This window comes from Odocoileus virginianus, chromosome 11 (assembly GCF_023699985.2).
Source record: "Odocoileus virginianus isolate 20LAN1187 ecotype Illinois chromosome 11, Ovbor_1.2, whole genome shotgun sequence".
NCBI lineage: Eukaryota > Metazoa > Chordata > Mammalia > Artiodactyla > Cervidae > Odocoileus > Odocoileus virginianus.
The window spans coordinates 47,333,047-47,350,537 of NC_069684.1; the positions used below are offsets into that span (position 1 = coordinate 47,333,047).

Here is a 17,491-nt window from a genome sequence, read left to right on the forward strand (position 1 = left end):
CAAGAGTTAACCCCATTGTAAACTATGGATTTTGGGTGGCTGTGATGTGTCATTATAGGTTTTTCAGTTGTCACAAGTGTCCCGCTCTGGTGAGGAATGTTGATAATGGGGGATTCATGTGTGGGATAGGGAGTATATGGGAAATCTCACTATATTCCACTCAATTTTGCTGTGAACCTAAATCTTAAAAAAAAAACCTAAGGTGTAATTTTTTAAAAAAGGAATGAGGTTGAAATGAAGACATTTTAGACAAAGAAAAACTGAATTCGTCACCTCAGATCTTAACTAGAGGAATTTCTAAATCTATATACTTCCGGTAGAAGGGAAGTGAGTGAAGATGGGAAGTCAGAGGTTCAAGGACTGAAGAATAAAAAGAATGCTTATATGGGCAAGTCTACAAATACTGACAAAACAATTTTAGGAGGTTATAAATACAGTAAAAATAAAAAATATACTAAGTACATCATATATGTCAGTAGGAAAGAAAGCAGGATTCAAGTACTCTAAAATCCTTCTATGTCCAGAAAGAACTTGGATATATATATTTCTTTAAATAGTTCATCCCTAATTTATATACCCTTTGATATATTTAATATATCAAATATTATATTTAATGATATGTATTTAATTTAATAAATACTTAATAGTCTTAAATAACTGAATTAATGTTCTGTTTTAATTTCTAGGTACAAAACCATTGTGTAAAGAACAATCAGATTAATTATAATTGGCATCTGGTCAATCGCCTGGAGAATCCCATGGACAGAAGAGCCTGGCAGGCTGTACAGTTCATGGGGTCACAAGAGTCGGACATGACTTAGCAACTAAACCACCACCATTGCCCATCACTTCATGCAAATAGATGGGGAAGCAATGGAAACAGTGGCAGATTTTATTTTCTTGGGCTCCAAAATCACTGAGGACTGGGACTGCAGCCATGAAATTAAAAGACACTTGCTTCTTGGAAAAAAGGCTATGACAAACCTAGACAGCATACTAAAAAGCAGAGACATCACTTTGCTGACAAAGGTACATATAGTCAAAGCTATAGTTTTTTCAATAGTCATGTACATATGTGAGACTTGGACCATAAAGAAGGCTCGAGTGCTGAAGAATTGATGCTTTCGAATTGGGGTGCTGGAGAAGACACTTGAGAGTCTTTTGGATGGCAAGGAAACCAAACTAGTCAGTCCTAAAGGGAATCATGCAAGGACTGAATATTCATTGCAAGGAATGATGCTGAAGCTCCAGTGCTTTGGCCACTCATTGGAAAAGACCCTGGTGCTGGGAAAGATTGGAGGCAAAAGGAGAAGGGGGTGGCAGAGGATGAAATGGTTGGATGGCATCACTGACTCAATAGACACGAGTTTGAGCAAACTCCAGGAGATAGTGAAGGACAAGGAAGCCTGGCATGCTGCAGACCATGGGGTCACAAAGAGTCGGACACAGCTACTAAACAACAATGAGTTTAATGATCTCAAAAGATTGAGTCCTAAATGAAGAAGGGAACATTGTGGTTTTTAAAATGTACATACATAACTTTCCTTTGTTTTGAAGGAAAAAACTAGATTTATAAAAATGAACAACTAATAAAAAGTTGCACAATCTAGTTTTAAATAGAAGATGAAATACAGCTTGCCATCAGTAAGGTTAACCCAGTTGTGTGTCTGTATCTGTAATACAGTGTGTTGATATCCAACAACAGAGTGTTGTTAATGTATATTCCAGAAGCGAAATCAGCTCATACAGATGTCAGGCACTCTTAAGAGCGCCCCGAGCTCTTGAAGAAGTCTTAGGCTCCAAGAGCACAGGTTTTGGGAGGAGATGGAATGTGTGCCGCAAAGCAGAGATGTTCTCTTTTTCAGTGATTTCCAAGAGAAAATATAGCCTGTTGGAGCAGAGCAGATGGCACTGCTAAGACGTAGAATCTATGAGACAGTGAGTCAATAGCAGGGGTCAGCAAACTATAGCCCGAAGGCCATACCCCACCTGCACCATGTTTTAGTAAATTGTTTTATTGGCATACATCCACACTTATTCATTTATATATTGTCTACAGCTACTTTCAGGCTAACTCAATAGAATTGAGTAGGTGACTGGACTGTATGACTTGCAAAGCCTAAATATTTACTGCCCGGCCCTTTACAGAAAGTTTGCAGACAGCTGGTTTATATAGTAAAGGAGTTTCTAGAAGTAAGAGGCTGGAGAGAGGCTCTCATGCAAAAAAACACTCTGTAACAGATGACTATGAATATGTATTAGATATATGACTATAGAGTTGTCTCTGTCACTAATAAGAATAATGATAATGATAGCAAATACAGTTAAGAGTCCTTGCTACATATCAGGCACTGTTTAAGCACTTTTATTCTAAAATAACCTTATGCAAGTAAACTTGGTAAAGATGATGGGATCCGAGAGTGTCCTCTGCAAAAAAGAGTATGAAGCTGGACAGAATTGCCAAAAGCCATCACTTTAGGGCATGATAAATTGACCAAAAGCAAAGAACAGATTTAAAAGTGCTTATTCTCAAAACAACAACAGCAACAAAATAACTAGAACTTAGAGTAAAAAAAGTAAGAAAAAGTAAGAAAAGCAGAAGTCTATAACCTGCTTGCCTGGATGAGCCACAGAATGACTGAGACAAACTCTCCGTGTTACCTGGGTACCTGAGAAACTGGACATCCACAAGAAAATCTGGAAATAACTTGGGAGGTTGAGAACTGGCTACAACTTTGAATGCAACCTTCCCATACATGGCAGAAGGTGGAAGGAAGCCTTATAGGTTCAATCTGTTCGAGCAACACTTCTGCCCGCGTCACTGGCTGGTCACGAAGCTGTGTAGCCAATAAATGGAAAAGCTGAGTTCAGAGCCCAGCAACTGCTTCCTGAATCTGTTTGCTTTTCAGTCTGCATCTCTGCCTCACTAAATCTCCCCCATATAAGTTTTGCCTTAGATTAGCTCTGTGCACTTTGTTAACCACTCAAGGTACACCTAAAATATCTCCAGTTAATTTCAATTAGCCCCTAGTACACAAATCTGATGCCCCTGAGTACAAGCGTGCCAGCAGCCTGACATTACCTCTTGCCACCAGGCGCCTACAGGTGAAACCAAATTCATCATGTAACTGGAAAAAAAACACAAACTGTTGAAAAAATGTGGAACCAGTGAATCTGCCAACATGGTTCACACAGAGAACTGGGAATCCAGCATCCAAAGAAACAGCAGGTTACTGTTGCTGCCAGCTGTGTTTCCATTTAAGGTGCCATTTGTGGAAAATATTTATCATAGTCTTCCGTTTTCTCTGTGCAAAATGAAGGAAAAGTGAGAAATGCCAAATTACATTATTTTAAAAAATCCTGCCATAGAGCATCTCCGCTCTTAGAAGCTATTCTCTGAAGACATTATTGATGTTCTACCAGGTTGATGGAGTAATATAATGTGCTAGCAGGAAGAAAGGCTGGCAAAGAGAACTATGTTCATTAGAGCAGTATCTTTACAATGACTTATTCCATTTTCATTATTTTTCAAGATCACACATATCACAGGGCAGAACAGTTGGCTTGCTATGCCCTGGATATTTCAGTATTTTTACAGTTGAAAGTAGATTTTTTTTTAACACTTCTGCAAATTACATCTATTCTTGCTAGAAAGGGCTCTTTACACTGCTGAGGAAAAGAACTCTCTGAACACCTATGTGGCTTCTGTTTGCAGGCAGTTTCCCAGGTTTCATTAGTGGTAAAGAACCTGCCTGCCAATGCAGGAAACTGAGTCGTGGGTTTAGTCCCTGGGTCGGGAAGATCCCCTGGAGGAGGGCATGGCAACCCACTCCAGTACTCTTGCCTGGAGAATCCCATGGACGGAGGAATCTGGGGTCGCAGAGAGTCAGAGATGGCTGAAGCGATTTGGCACACATGCACCATAGTTTTAGACTCAATAAGTTCCTGTGGGGCAGTCTTTTCCTTAAGCAGTTCATCAAGCCCATCAAGCTGGGGCTGGACCAGCTCCAGAACTGACATCAGAGTTTTGAAGTAAGTGCCATTTGTCTTCACTCAGTTCATATCTCCTCCTTTTAAAAACTCTTCCCTTCAGCTTGGAGAACTCACCAGTGGTCTTGTCAGAGGTGCCTCACATAAGCTGCCTTCCCCACTTCCCAAGAAAGAAACCTCTTCACCCAATCAAAACTCCCAATCTTCCTTTCGAATAGTCTGATTTCATCAAGGTGTTAAAAAAATGCAATCCTATTAAATTATATTTGTTAATGATTGATAATTTCAGAGAGATGTTTGCTTTCTGAAGAAGAAATTTTCATTAACCCAAAGAATTTCTAATGGATAAAATTCAAAACAATATAAGCAGGTGATGCATTTCTGTTAGTGAGAAGGAAAAGTATTTGGGGACACAGGTACCTCTCAGGAATTTTTTTAAAAAACTCTGGTGAGTTGAGGTTCATAAGTGTGGTAGTTGACCACTAACCATGGTATAGCCAAGGCGAGCAGTATGCTGGTTGCACCCTCAGCCTTGCTACTGAAATGTCCATTAGCTTGCTTAGTTCTGTGAGGTCATGTAAGATGCCAGGAAGGGCCTCAAACCGCCTGACCAGACTCCACAACAGTGACTAGAAAGAGAGGACCCTTTAGGCTTTTATTCTACTTTCTAAACTGTTGGGATTTGAAAGACATTACTATGAGATATGTCATCTGCCTTCCTCTCCTCCCAATCTTTCATGGCATTTGGCTGGCCAGATGATATTCTTGGCATGTGCTTTGCTTACAGTTGTTAGGATGAATAATAGACTGCTCAGAGTTAGAAGGAATCAGAGATCATCTATACTTCAGCCCTTTCAGTTTAAAGACAGTGTTAAACCCAGGAAAGTTGCTCAGAGTCCACTAACTTGCACTAAGCCACATAGCATTAGGGTGATACGACCCTAATGGCAGAAAGCAAAGAGGAGCTAAAGAGCTCCTTCTTGATGATGAAGTTGAAAAAGGAAGGTGAAAAACCTGGCTTAAAACTCAACATTCAAAAAATTAAGATGGCATCCTGTCCCATCACTTCATGGCAAATAGATGGGGAAAAAATGGAAACAGTGACAGACTTTATTTTCTTGGGCTCCAAAATCACAGGACAGTGACTGCAGCCATGAAATTAAAAGATGTTTGCTCCTTGGAAGGAAAACTGTGACAAACCTAGACAGCATATTAAAAAACAGAGACATCACTTTGCTGACAGAAGTCCATATAGTCAAAGCTATGGTTCTTCCAGTAGTCATGTATGGATATGAAGAGTTAGGCTATAAAGAAGGCTGTGCACTGAAGAACTGAAGCTTTCAAACTGTCATACTGGAGAAGACTCTTGAGAATCCCTTGGACAGCAAGGAGATCAAACCAGTCAATCCTAAAAGGAAATCAACCCTGAATATTCATTGGAAGGACTTTTGCGACGCTGAAGCTCCAGTACTTTGGCCATCTGATGTGAAGAGTGGATTCATCGGAAAAGACCCTGATTCTGGGAAAGATTGAGGGCAGTAAGAGAAGGGAGTGACAGAGGATAAAATGGTTGGATGGCATCATTGACTCAATGGACATGAGTGTAAGGAAACTCCGGGAGATAGTGAAAGGGAGTCAGAAAGAGTCAAACTGACTGAGCAACTGAACAAAAACAACAACGTGGCATGATAATCTGCCATTGGTTAGGGACCTTTAGGGAAGCCTGGCATGCTGCAGTCCATGGGGTTGCAAAGAGTTGGACATGACTGAGCAACTGAACTAAACTGAGAAGTATTTTCTTAAGCAGTACCCAAATGTCACTATCACCATTCAGCTATAAATGGAAAGTTGTTGCACAGAGTGGGTGAGGGCATTCCAAACCAAACACAGAGTAAGAATGGCACCAGAACCCAGTGAAATTTAGCATAGACCTGGGATTATTAGTAGTTTGCAACTTTGCAATCTATGGGCAAGGAAGGATCCCAATACAAAAATAAATTTTAGGCCAATGAAAGAACTCAACAAAGCCAACATTTGACCACTGAATTCAATGAACAGAGAACATGTGACTAGGGTAATACAAACAAGGAATGACCCCAGATCTTTTATTGAGAGCCCAAACCCTTTAATGGCTATAGAATAGTATTTACATTTGAGTAGAACTGTGTGGCCTGTGTTTTGGAAATTTCCTTCAAAAACTTAAATACTGGTGCCAGACAGGTAAGGTCTAAAGTAAAAAGACTTTCATAAGCTTCCCATTGTACCTATTTCCACCATTTTCCAATTTTATTCAACACTAATAGCTGATTTCTCTTAGCCTCTCTCAAAATGTTGCTGGCACAAGGACTATATCAATTGGCTAATGGATTTCCCTGCTCAGGCATTTGAACTTTCTAGTTGAAAAGCAAAAACTCCTCGCATATTCTTGATCAAAGAAAAATCCCCACCATTGATATGACATACACTCTGGGAGAGAGAAACCAGGAGAACCCATTTATCTGATCGGTCATCTGTTAATTCATTTACTTATTCATTCATTCTCTATTTACTGAGCACCCATTATATGCCAGGCATTATGGAGACATGTCTTCCCTGGTAGCTCAGATGGTAAAGCGTTTGCCTGCAATGTGGGAGACCCAGGTTCGATCCCTGGGTCAGGAAGATCCTCTGGAGAAGGAAATGGCAACCCACTCCAGTAACCTTGCCTGGAAACTCCCATGGACGGAGGAGCTTGGTATGCTACAGTCCATGGAGTCGCAAAGAGTTGGACACGACTGAGCGACTTCACTTTCCTTTTTCCTTTTCATGGAGATAAAGAGGAAATAAGGCAGATAATGGTTCTTCTCTTCATGATGCTTACATCACTGGGGATGGGCCAGACATGGTGAAGTACTGACAAGTCTGTTGAGTACCAGGTAAGCTTCTGTAGGGGTCTGTAGCAGGGACTTCCCTGGTGGCTTAGTGATCAAGAAGCTGCCCGCCAATGTAGAAGATGTGGATTCGATCTCTGGGTCTGGAAGATACCCTGAAGAAGGAAATGGCAACCCACTCCAGTATTCTTGGCTGGAGAATTCCATGGACAGAGGAGCCTGGTCGGCTACTGTCCATGGGGTCGCAAAAGAGTTGGACACAACTGAGCAACATAACAACAAATAGCAGGAGACCTACTCTAAACTGGAAGGTCAGGAAAAACCTTCTGAGAACAGGAAACAGTTGGGGTCTGATCGATGACTCAAAATTAGACTGATGAATAATCTGGGCAGAAGGAACGGTAAGTACAAAGGTCACTGGGCACAAGACAACACTTGTATTCAAAGAGCTGATGAAAAGTCAGTGTTCTGAGTATGGAATGCAGGTGACACGGATCATATTGATTTGCAGCCAGAAAGAGAGAGCACACTATGGTACCTGCTGTATCAGCTTGGTCAACCCCAGAGGCCACATGAGCCTGCGCTCACCCACCCACTCGTGTGCCAGGTCCAAGCCAGGGAGAGTGTCTATAGTCAGTACAGCAAAGCTCTGACAAGGCAGGACCTGAGGCTCCACAGCAATGGTACCTTTCACACCCAGCTACAAACCAGGCCAGCCGGCACCCAATAAATGTGAAGGCTTTAAAAAGAGAGGGAGGCCCTGGCACAACTAGAGACAGAGTGGCAGCCAAGTTTCTGAAGCAGGAATTGCCATAGACAAGCCATGATGGGTGGTGAGTGTGCTTACAACGTGATTCTCTGGCACCACTGCTTGAATCATTTCCATTGAAACAGCGAACTTTAAGAAAAACATTTGAGCATCTTTATGGATCAACCAAAAATTGAAACTTAGCAACAGGGCTGAATTTTAATCCAAGACTCTATGACTCTCTGTTCTGTTTAACCAGCAGACCTCATTAGTTTCCACTATGGAATAAAGAATTTTTTGCCTAAATCACTGTATGTGTGTACTGCATTCCTACTAAGTTGCTTCAGTCATGTCTGACTCTTTGCGACCCTATGGACTGTAGCCCGCCAGGCTTCTCTGACCATGGGATTCTCCAGGCAAGAATACTGGAGTAGATTGCCATGCCTTCCTCCAGGGGATTTTCTTGAGCCAGGGATCAAACCCGTGGCTCTTACGGCTCCTATATAAGGAACCATAGGTGGGTTCTTTACCACTGGGGCCACCTAGGAAGCCCCAATTCACTGTACATTCCTGAGTAAATCTTATTTTTCAGTTGCAAAAGCACTGCATCTACCTCAAAAGCCCAGGAAGGAGAAAGACGAGTGATACAGATGAATCCATTCTGTAATTACAGACATATATTTGGTGTTCGTCATTAAGAAAAGATGCACAGGAGGCAGGAAGAAAGGCGGCTTCAGTGAGCTACTCAGCTCAGCTCTCTTTAGAGAACTGTGCCATTACAAAGGGATGTCCCTATCAGACAAGCAATTCCTCCCCAGCATCTAAGAATTCAGTCATTTCCTCAAACTGGCTTTTTTTTTTTTTTTCTTTTTTTGGCTCATTCCCAAGGGACCTCTTTATGAAACTGTTTTGGGCATTTTGCAGGGAATGAAATCAACTGGGAAAAAGACAACTTATTATTTCACCTAGGCGAAGAGGTCTGGTAAGCACAGCAAGAGCCTTTCCAGATCCCTCTTGGGCACCAAAGTACTTGTTGCAACACTAGTTAATGCAGGGGATCAGTTTATCCCACTAACTCCGTGACTCTGCAAGATGGCATATGGAAACGGCAGGAGTCCCAGTGCAGGGCACTGTGACGCGTGTCTCTGTCGCTAACCGAGGTTTATGTGCTCACAGTCTGTGTTTTTCTTGAGTAGGGATATGGAGCAGGGCTCAGCCAGATGGATTATCATTTTCTATAGTTAATGAGTTTATCTGTCTCTTAGGAAAGAAATGGAGAGAGAGAAGGGTGAGGGGAGGGAGGGAAACGATGTGTGCATACTCATGTGAGCATCGGTGGACATTTGTCCTATAGAAATTCAATTCATTAAACAGAAATTCTCATCTTTTTAGCCTCTAGCCAGGTTGCATCTGATACCCAGAAGGTCACATGTGTTTGGAAGCCACTGAAGAAGTGACACTGAGCAGCTCCTGCAAGTCAGGCAGGCTCCTCCCCTCCCCCACACTCCCCTCTTGCTTTTCTCCCCAGAATGCCTGACTCCCTTTTCTTGGAGCCGCTCCCTCCTCCCATCAGTAGCTCTTTTCTCATTTTTTTCTGATTAGCTTTCACTGTCAGGCCCAATGACACAGAATCACCTGATTAGATTTATGAAAACATTCTAATCTGAAACAAGTCTATGTGTCTGTGTTAGTGGCACATGTAAATTTCTTCCCCAAAAGGCTGCTCTGAGGAATTCTGTTCATGTCACTGTTCTTGTTTCTTTCTCAAATATGGATCAAAGACTGCTGTGTGCCTAGGGGCTTTACATATCTCCCTCCCCTCCACTCCCACCTTCCTCACCCCCCACCCCTACCCTGCAGCTTCCTTCAGTCCTGGAATATTTACTGAGTACCGAGAATTAGTCAAGCACTCTTCTAGGCGCTGGGTCCTTACTTCAGTTAATCCTTACAGTAATGTGAATTTAATATTATTCCCATTCTGTATGAGAAAACTGTATCTCATAGAGGTTAAATAATTATTCCAAGTCACATAACTAGTATAGTGCAAAACTGGTCTTATCTCTACCAGTTAATCTTTTTACAGTGCTATAAGCTATTAGGCCCCTTCATGGATCACAGCCTTGTGGTGGTGAAGGGGCTTTGACACTGTGAACCATGCCATGCAGGGCCACCCAAGATGGACGAGTCATAGTGGAGAGTTCTGACAAAATGTAGTCCACCGGAGGAGGGAATAGCCAACTACTACAGTATTCTTGCCACAAGAACCCCATGAACAGTCCAAAAAGGCAAAAAGATAAGATCTGAAAGATGAGTACCCCAGGTCAGAAGGTGTCCAGCATGCTACTGGGGAAGATCAAAAGGCAATTACTAACAGCTCTAGAAAGAATGAAGCCACTGGGCCAAATTAGAAATGATGCCCAGTTGTGGATGTGTCTGGTGGTGAGACTAATGTTTCCAGTGCTGAAAAGAACAATATTGCATAGGAATCCGTGGTGTTAGGCTCATGAATCAAGATAAATTGGATGTGGTCAAGCAGGAGATGGTGAGCATGAATATTAATATCTTAGGACTCAGTGAACTCAAATGGATGGAACGGGTGAATTTAATTCAGATGACCATTATATCTACTACTATGGGCAAGACTCCCTTAGAAGAAATGTGAGTAGCCCTCAGAGTCTACGAAAGACTCCGAAATGCAGTACTTGGTTGCAATCTCAAAAACGACAGAATGGATTCCGTTTGTTTCCAAGGCAAAACAGTCAACATCACAGTAATCCAAGCCTGTGCCCCAACCACTCATGCCAGAGAAGCTGAAGTTGGCCAGGTCTATGAAGACCTGCAAGATCTTTTAGAACTAACACCAAAAAAAGATGTCCTTTTCATCATAGGGGATTGGAATACAAAAGTAGGAAAGCAAGAGCTACCTGGAATAACAGGCAAGTTTGGACTTGGGAGTACAAAATGAAGCAAGGCAAAGGCTAATGGAATTTTGTCAGGAGGATACACTGGTCATAACAAAACATCCTTTTCCAACAACACAAGAGACAGCTGTATACACGGACATCACCAAATGGTCAATACCGAAATCAGATTGCTCATATTCTTTGCACTCAAAGATGGAGAAGCTTTAAACAGTCCGTAAAAACAAGACCTGGAGTTGATTTGTGATTCATATCATCAGCTCCTTACTGCAGAATTTAGGCTTAAATTGAAGAAAGTAGGGAAAACCAATAGGCCATTCAGGTATGACTTGAATCAAGTCTCTTAGGATTATACAGTGGAGGTGATGAATAGGTTCAAGGGATTAGATACGATAGAGTGTGCCTGAAGAAATATGGATAGAAGTTTGTAACACTGTACAGGAGGCAGTGAGCAAGACCATCCCAAAGGAAAAAAATGCAATAAGGCAAAATGGTTGAGGCTTTACAAATAGCTGAGGAAAGAAGAGAAGTGAAAAGCAAGGGAGAAAGGGAAATATACACCCAACTGCATGCAGAGTTTCAGGGAATATCAAGGAGAGATAAGAAACTTTTCTTAAGTGAACAGTGCAAAGAAATAAAGGAAAAAAGTATCATGAGAAAGATGAGATCTCTTCAAGAAAATTACAGAGATACCAAGGGAACATCTGATTTCATGAAGAATGGGCACAAAAAAGGACAGAAACAGCATGGACCTAACAGAGGCACAAGAGATTAAGAAGTAGTGGCAAGAATACACAGAAGAACTGTCCAAAAAAGATCTTAATGACTGGGTGGTGTGGTTGCTCATGTAGAGCCAAACATCCTGGAGTGTGAAGTCAAGTGGGCCTTAGGAAGTATTACTGCCAACAAAGCTGGTGGAAGTGATGGAATTCAAGTTATTTAAAATCCAAAAAAATGATGCTGTTAAAGTGCTGCACTCAATATGGTAGCAAATTTGGAAAACTCAGCAGTGGCCACAGGACTGGAAATGGTCAGTTTTAATCTCAATCCCAAAGAAGGGCAATGCCAAAGAATGTTCAGACTACCAGACAATTGCCCTCATTTCCCATGCTAGAAGGATTATGTTCAAAATCCTTCAAGCTATCTTCAGCAGTACATGTACCAAGAAATTCTAGATGTATAGTCTGGATTTAGAAAAGGCAGATTGTCAACATTTGTTGGATTATAGAGAAAGCAAGGGAATTCCAGAAAAGCATCTTACTTCTGCTTCATTGACTGTACTAAAGCCTTTGACTGTGTGGATCACAACAAACTGGAAAATTCTTTAAGATACGGGAATACCAGACCACCTTACCTGTTTCTGAGAAACCTGCATGCAGGTCAAGAAGCAAGAGTTAGGACCAGACATGGAACAACTGAGTGGTTCAAAACTGGGAAAGGAGTGTGTCAAGGCTGTATATAGTCACCCTGCTCATTTTACTTATACACAGAGTACAGCATGTGAAATGCTGGGCTGGATGAGTCACAGGTTGGAATCAAGGTTTCCAGAAGAAATATCAACAACCTTAGATATACAGATGATACCACTCTAATGGGAGGAAGTGAAGAGGAAATAAAGAACCTTTTGATGAAGGTGAAAGAGGAGAGCGAAAAAGCTGGCTTAAAACTCAACATTCAGATAACAAATATCATGGGATCCGGTCCTATCACTTCATGGCAAACAGAAGCAGAAAAGGTAGGAGCAGTGACAGATTCTCTTTTCTTGGGCTCTAAAATCACTTGCAGGTGTTGTATGCAGCCATGAAACTAGAAGACACTTGCTTCTTAGAAGGAAAGCTATGACAAACCTAGACAGTGTATTAAAAAACAAAGACATTACTTTACTGACAAAGGTTTGTATAGTCAAAGCTGTGGTTTTTTCCAGTACTCATGTACAAATGTGAGAGTAGGACCATAAAGAAGGCTGAGCACCTAAGAATTGATGCTTTCGAATTGTGGTACTGGAGAAGACTCTTAAGAGTCCCTTGAACAGCAAGGAGACCAAATCAGTCAATCCGAAAAGAAATCAACCCTGAATATTCGATGGAAAGACTGATGCTGAAGCTGAACTTCCGATACTTTGGTCACCTGATGTGAAGAGCCAGCTCATTGGAAAAGACCCTGATGCTGGGAAAGATTGAAGGCAGGAGGAGAAGGGTGTGACAGAGGATGAAATGGTTGAATGGCATCATCCACTCAATGGACATGAGTTTGAGCAAACTCTGAGAGAGAGTGAAGGACAGGGAAGCCTAGTGTGCTGTAGTCCATGGGGTTTCAAAAAGTTGGACACAATTGAGTGATTGAATAACAAAAACAAACATGCAAGGGAACTCCCTTCAGGTTATCAGCTGATTTCTCAACAGAAACTCTATGAGCCAGAACAGAAGGGCATGATGTATTTAAAGTGATGAAAAGGAAGAAACTACAACCAAGAATACTCTACCCAGCAAGACTCTCATTCAGATCTGATGGAGAAATCAAAAGCTTTCTAGACAAACAAAGGTTAAGAGAATTTAGCACCACCAAACAAGCTTTACAACAAATGCTAAAGGAACTTCTCTAGGCAGGAAACAAGGAAAAGACTTACAGAAAATAAACCGAAAACATTTAGGCAAATGGTAACAGGATCATACATATCAATAATTACCTTAAATGTAAATGGATCAAATCTTGCAACCAAAAGACACAGACTGGGCAGATGAACACATGTGCATGTATGCACCCTCACTTGCCACATCACTCTGCTTGAGCCCCTAAACTGTATGTAATTATTTTATATTGTTAGGTTAATCATGTTCCCATTATGGCTTGCAGTCATAATTATCTTTTATTTTTTTGTCTGGTTGTTGATTGTGCAAATTGTTAAATATCTTTTACTATTGTGATTATGTAATTATTATTCAATACCATTATATCATGATTAGTAAAGAGAAAAATAATAGAATTCTATTTCACCAAACCTTCCATTTAATAGAAAAACTTGTCAGTCAGTTCAGTCAGTTCAGTCACTCAGTCGTGTCCGACTTTGTGACCCCATGAACCATAGCACGCCAGGCCTCCCTGTCCATCACCAACTCCCAGAGTCCACCCAAACCCATGTCCATTGAGTTGGTGATGCCATCCAACCATCTCAGCCTCTGTCATCCCCTTCTCCTCCCACCCTCAATCTTTCCCAGCATCAGGGTCTTTTCAAATGAGTCAGCTCTTTGCATGAGGTGGCCAAAGTATTGGAGTTTCAGCTTCAGCATCAGTCCATCCAGTTAACATCCAGGACTGATCTCCTTTAGGATGAACTGGTTGGATCTCCTTGCCGTCCAAGGGACTCTCAAGAGTCTTCTCCAACACCACAGTTCAAAAGCATCAATTCTTCAGTGCTCAGCTTTCTTTATAGTCCAACTCTCACATCCATACATGACTACTAGAAATACCATAGCCTTAACTTCTAATCACTTTTTAAAATTCAGATGCATATCAGAATTACCTTGGAATTTTTTGAAAAATACAAATGCCTAGGTATTTGCTTTTTACTAAAAAAAAAAAAAAAAAAAAAACAAACGAAAGCTGCACACAGCCACGGGATCTAGAAAACAGTTGCCGTAGACCACACTTCTGTCTTTTTGGCCAAACTTACCTACACAAGACACACTGACAATAGTGCTCTCTGCAAATATGAAGGTTATATAGCAATGCCCTGATATGAAAGGAAACATACTTCTTGGGTTGGGAAGCCTGATTTCCTTTTGGGGATTCAGATGATGAATTATCTGGAAGTTGGTATTATGTATGATAAGCAAACACCCTCTTTCAGCAACACAAGAGATGACTCTACACAAGGACATCACCAGATGGTCAATACCAAAATCAGATTGATTATATTCTTTGCAGCCAAAGATGGAGAAGCTCTATACCATCAGCAAAAACAAGACTGGAAGCTGACTGTGGCTCAGATCATGAACTCCTTATTACAAAATTAAGACTTAAATTGAAGTAGGAAAAACCACTAGGTCATTCAGGTATGACCTGAATCAAATCCCTTATTATTATACAATGGAAGTGACTATAGATTCAAGGAATTAGATCTGATAGAATGCCTGAAGAACTGTGGATGGAGGTTTGTAACACTGTACAGGAGACAGTGACCAAAACCATCCCCAAGAAAAATAAATGCAGTAAGTCTAAATGTTTGTCTGAGGAGGACTTACAAATAGCTGAGAGAAGAAGAGAAGTGAAAGTTAAAGGAGAAAAGGAAAGATATATCCATCTGAATGCAGAGTTCCAAAGAACAGCAAGGAGAGATAAGAAAGCCTTCTTAAGTGAACAGTACAAAGAAACAGAGGAAAAGAATAGGATGGGAAAGACTAGAGATCTTGTCAAGAAAATCAGAGACACCAAGGGAACATTTCATGCAAAGATGGGCAAAATAAAGGAGAGAAATGGTATGGACCTAACAGAAGCACAATATATTGCATGTTTGGAAAACTCAGCAGTGGCCACAGGACTGGAAAAGGTCAGTTTTCATTGCAGTCCTGAAGACGGGCAATGCCAAAGAATATTCAAACTACCATACAACTTCGCTCATTTCACATGCTAGTAAAGTAATGTTCAAAATCCTTCAAGCTAGGCTTCAACAGTACATGAACCACAAACTTCCAGATGTACAAGCTGGATTAGAAAAGACAGAGGAACCAGATGATCTGGTTCCATATCTGCCAACATCTGTTGGATCATAGAAAAAAGCAAGTGAATTCCAGAAAAACATCTACTTCTGCTTCATTGACTACACTAAAGTCTTTGTCTGGATCACAAGACAGTGGAAACTTCTTAGAGAGATGGGCATAGCAGACCACCTTACCTGCCTCCTCAGCAACCTGTATGCAGGTCAAGAAGCAACAGTTAGAACCAGACATGGAACAATGAACTGGTTCAAAATTGAGAAAGAAGAACATCAAAGTTGTATATTGTCACCCTGCTTATTTAACTTCTGTGCACAGTACATCATGCAAAATGCTGGACTGGATGAAGCACAAGGTGGTTTAAAGATTGCTGGGAGAAATACCAATAACCTCAGATATGCAGATAACACTGCCCTAATGGCAGAAAGTGAAGAGTAACTAAAGAGCCTTTTGATGAAAGTGAAAGAGAATGAAAAAGCTGGCTTAAAACTCAGCATTCAAAAAATGAAGATCATAGCATCCATTCCCATCACTTCATGGCAAATAGGTGGGGAAACAATGGAAACAGTGAGAGACTTTATTTTCTTGGGCTCCAAAATAACTGCAGATGGTGACTGCAGCCATGAAATTAAAAGATGCTTGCTCCTTGGAAGAAAAGCTATAGCAAACCTAGACAGTGAATTAAAAAGCAGAGAGATCACTTTACCGACCAAGGTCCTATCTAGTCAAAACAAAGCTATGGTTTTTCCAGTAGTCATGTACAGATGTGAGAATTGGACCATAAAGAAGGCTGAGTGCCTAAGAATTGATACTTTTGAATTGTGGTGCTGGTGAAGACTCTTGACAGTCCCTTGAACAGCATGGTGATCAAACCAGTCAATCCCAAAAGGAAATCAACCCTGAATATTCACTGGAAGGACTGATGCTGAAGCTCCAATAGTTTGACCACCTAATGCAGATAGCCGACTCACTGGAAAAGACCCTGATGCTGGGAAAGATTGAGGGCAGGAGGAAAAGGGGACAACAGAGGATGAGATGGTTGGATGGCATCATCGATTCAATGGACATGAGTTGGAGCAAACTCCAGGTGATAGTGAAGGACAGGGAAGCCTGGTGTGCTACAGTCCATGGGGTCACAAAGAGTTAGACATGATGAGGGACTGAACAACAACAACATGATAAGCAAAGATTCTGTTGTCTCAACATTTTCTAAAAAGAAAATATAATTTTATTTATCAGGACTAGTTGGGCCGGTTAAACAACTTATTTAATAGAAATTTTAAATTTTGGATTTTCTTAGTAAGACAGAGACTGATTTCTTTTTTTTTTTTTAAATATAAGTGTGTACAATAACAGAGTGTTGGCTACTAGAATCTTGCCAGATAGAGACTCTGCCAGGGCCTGCTTTAATAAATAGTGAGGAATTGTCCATGATTATCAGTGTTTATTTGGGATAGCATGCTTAACGGCAGCATTAATGAGTATGTCCCCTATAATTTCCTACATATCCATCATTTGCTTTTTAGGAAACTTTTTTTTCTTCTATAGATACTGAAAATGTGAGCATCAGCCCAAGTCTTCTCTAAACTACCATAAATTCAAAACCCATGAGGCCAAATCAGTGGGATTTGATGTGCACAAAACTCTGGTATATCTTGATTTGAATTTGGAAGGAAACACAGTGTAGTCACTGCATGTGCAGGCAGCTCTTTTTTTTCTAAATTTGTTTTTTATTGAAGGATAACTGCTTTACAGAATTTTGTTGTTTTCTGTCAAACCTCAACATGAATCAGCCATAGGTATACATATACCCCCTCCCTTTTGAGCCTACCTCCCATTTCCCTCCCCATTCCACCCCTATAGGTTGTTACAGAGACCCTGTTTGAGCTTCCTGAGCCATATGGCAAATTCCTGTTGGCTATCTATTTTACATATGGTAATATACATTTCCATGTTACTCTTCCCATACATCTCACCCTCTCCTCCCCTCTCCCCAAGCCCATGTCTATTCTCTGTGTCTGTTTCTCCATTGCTGCCATGTAAATAAATTCTTCAGTACCATTTTTCTAGATTCTGTATATGTGTGTTAGAATACAATATTTATCTTTCTCTTCTGACTCATTTCACTCTGTATAATAGATTCAAGGTTCATCCATCTCATCAGAATGGACTCAAATGCATTCCGTTTTATGGCTGAGTAATATTCCATTGTGTATATGTACCACAACTTCTTTATTCATTCATCTATTG

General features: G+C 40.9%; 1 protein-coding gene and 1 long non-coding RNA gene across 6 annotated transcripts in view; one reads left to right on the forward strand and one right to left on the reverse strand.

Moving 5' to 3' along the window:
- Window positions 1-2,877, forward strand: part of LOC110151811 (uncharacterized) — a 64,769-nt gene extending 61,892 nt beyond the window's left edge. For both annotated transcript variants that reach the window (XR_011490385.1, XR_002318166.2), the window contains exon 3: window positions 687-2,877. This is a non-coding gene — a long non-coding RNA (uncharacterized lncRNA). The remainder of the gene's footprint in view (window positions 1-686) is intronic.
- The window catches only part of SMYD3 (SET and MYND domain containing 3), a 716,821-nt gene that overhangs the window by 28,680 nt on the left and 670,650 nt on the right, over window positions 1-17,491 (reverse strand). The window lies entirely within an intron of this gene.